Below are 3,192 nucleotides of genomic sequence, written 5' to 3'. Positions count from 1 at the left end.
TCATAACTATGAAATGAAGTATTTTTCTTGTAAAAACATTAGGCAAAACTAACGGTCCAATAATGGACTACTAATAAAAAAGTCCATACCATAGTACCTACTTATTTTTTTGACAAAACCATAGTACCTACTTATATTCGCCAAATAATCAATCCATCTCATAAATACCATTGGGTAGGATGTGGCAGCCCCACAATGCATCACAAGTTTCAGTAAACTTTAGTTCATCAACCGATGCGATGGAAGCATGCATTTATACCACGTCAAAGATTCCATATAGATCGTTGGCGGTGCATTTTAATACTGTCTGATCCGAAATAAAAATCACATGCAGTTTGGTTCGGTTTGAATGACTATTCTAAAAAATTATGAACCGATCCAATCCAAATATATGCGTTTAATTGGGATCGGTTTTTGGATATCCAAAATGAAAAATATTTTTTTTATTTACTTTTTTTAAGAATATAATTTTTTTTATTAATATTAATAGGCTTAAATATGTCTTTAGTCCCTGCACTTTCATCAGATTTTGGCATTGGTCCTTGTACTTTTTTTTGTTTGGAATTGGTCCCTGCACTTTGTAAAAATATTGGTATTGGTTCCTCTGTTAATTTTCTGTTAAAAAAAAACACAAAACTAGTGGTATTGGTCCCTGCACTTTGTAAAAATATTGGTATTTGTCCCTGCACTTTGTAAAAATATTGGTATTGGTGCCACGTGGCGTGAAATGATTGGGCCACGTGGCACTCCGTTAGTTTTGTGTTTTTTTTAACAGAAAGTTCACAGAGAGACCAATACCAATATTTTTACAAAGTGCAGGGACCAATGCCAAACAAAAAAAAGTGAGGGGACCAATGCCGAAATCTGATAAAAGTGCAGGGACCAATGACACATTTAAACCATATTAATATTACACAAACACCGTAAAATAATATGTTTGATGCAAAATATATTAAAAAATTAAATTATAGTATGTAAATCATCGATTATTTTTTAAACATATGACGTAATAATAATATAGTTTAAATTAGTGCAATATATAAGATTAAAAACCAACAAGCAACATAATAATTCAATATACTAAACTCTTGACCCGTGCTACTGCACGGGTCATTCCACGTAAAAGTTAATCGAATCAATCACAATAATGTAAAACATATTTAATCAATAGAAGTTTTATAACAATTAAAAAATATGTTCCCTCCTAAGACAATAATAGCAACAGAATGAAATGGTAGCATACATAACAAAAAGGTTTGAACATTAACCATCAAGATACATTACGAAAGACTTCGTGATAAACAACATTTGAGGTCGTAATAGTGTTCTCTCCATTTCCATCAACGATTAGTATTTTCAAACCTTGTCTTGAAGTGACCCTGAAAATTGCAACGTATAGCTGACCATGCGAGGACACAGGACTCGGCAAATAAATTCCAACATTTTTAAGTGATTGCCCTTGACTCTTGTTGATTGTCATGGCAAATGAAACAGATATTGGAAATTGTCTTCTTTGGAATTTGAAAGGAATTTTAATATCAGACGGTTGAAGAGATAACTTGGGTATGAAAATTTTTTCGCCGATGTTACTTCCAGATATAACCTTAGCTTCAAGCACAAATTTTCCCATTCGGGTTATGATTAACCTTGTTCCATTGCATAATCCCAACTTTAGATCAATATTTCTCAAAAGCATAATTGGAACTCCAATCTTCAATCTTATCTTGTGATGTGGAAGTCCTGAAGCATTTATTGTGTTGAGAAATTCTGGAGTGTGGACATCATCAACAACATCGAAATTCCCATTCTGTGTCAATGGAGTATCATAGCTCAAATATGTCTTCTCTTCACCTGAAAATATGATATATCAGTCAAACCATCTAACAGGTTCAGATAAGTGCTATCAACAATGGATTGAACATGATTGCCTGAACTATGTATAAGTAAATCCGGTGGGATCTGAAGTGATATATCCACGTCATTTATGAGCCCAACTTTTCCATCACCAATTGCCAAAACCCAATCCGAGAACAATCTTCTTTCTTCAATATCAGCGTCTGATGCACCACTTAGTAGTCTCATATTTTTTGTAAGGGTGAGAACTTCACAATAATTCCATATACATGAAGAATTGATGGTGGCGTTTACTATTTCTTGTATGGTCCCTTTCGGCACAACAGGGAGAATCTGTCGGAAGTCTCCTCCAAAAACAACAACTTTTCCGCCAAACGGAATGTCCTTGAATCTCTTGTCAACATCTCTCATCACATCGCGAAATGAACGATCAACCGCTTCGAAGCAATGTCGGTGCATCATAGGAGCTTCATCCCATATAATGAGTTTTGCCTTGGTTATTAACTTAGCTAAAGGTGAATCAGATTCTATAAGGCATGTTAAAGCTTCGTGGATAAGAATAGGAATGCCAAATCTTGAGTGTGCGGTTCTGCCTCCAGGTATGAGTAATGCAGCTATGCCACTTGAAGCAACTATTATAACGATTTCACCTTGTGATCTCAATGCAGCTGCCATAGCCCTCCATAAAAAGGTTTTCCATGTGCCACCGTAACCATAAAGGAAAAATACCCCAGGCTTGTTTTGGCTTACCCTTGTCATTATTGTATCATACACATTACGTTGCTCTGATGTCATAGAAGACATCAATCTTTCATGTTTTGCAGCTAAAGCCTTTCTATCATAATTCAAATCTTCATTTATGAGCACATCTTGTACATCATGAACTAATGCACGATCTGCACGTGGCATTGGAGGATAATCTTTCAAACCCTTTCCCGAACTTTGTAGCATGATCTCAATATATGCTAATGCATACACTTTTAATTGGTCATCTGTCAGGACTAAATCTGCAATGGACATATTTGGATATAAGGATGGATAAATAGAATAAAGTAACTACCTAAATATACTACGTAATTGTATTCAAAAATGTCGTCTATAGTGCAACATCTGCGAAAGAACAATGGTCATATATTATTGCTTTGACATAGCTACGACATAATTCACAATTTAAAAAATTACTCAAAATATATTATTGCTTTGACATAGCTACGACATACTTCACAATTTAAAAAATTACTCAAAATTAGATGATATTAACATAAAGTACCTATTAAAAAAAATATACCTCTGCATGAGTAGAGAGCGAAATCCGTGACATTTTTTCCTGTCGTAAGA

The 3,192-nt window shown here is 34.4% G+C and overlaps 1 pseudogene; it reads right to left on the bottom strand.

Moving 5' to 3' along the window:
• Positions 1–1,270: 1,270 nt before the first annotated feature.
• On the bottom strand, positions 1,271–2,853 carry LOC146917056 (uncharacterized; annotated as a pseudogene).
• Positions 2,854–3,192: the final 339 nt, after the last annotated feature.

The sequence above is a fragment of the Medicago sativa genome, chromosome 6 (genome assembly GCF_051527215.1).
Source record: "Medicago sativa cultivar Bolivia chromosome 6, Bolivia_mono, whole genome shotgun sequence".
NCBI classification, from domain to species: Eukaryota; Viridiplantae; Streptophyta; class Magnoliopsida; order Fabales; family Fabaceae; genus Medicago; species Medicago sativa.
The sequence above is the reverse complement of the archived record's forward strand: the minus strand, read 5'-3'. Positions and strand labels throughout refer to the sequence as shown.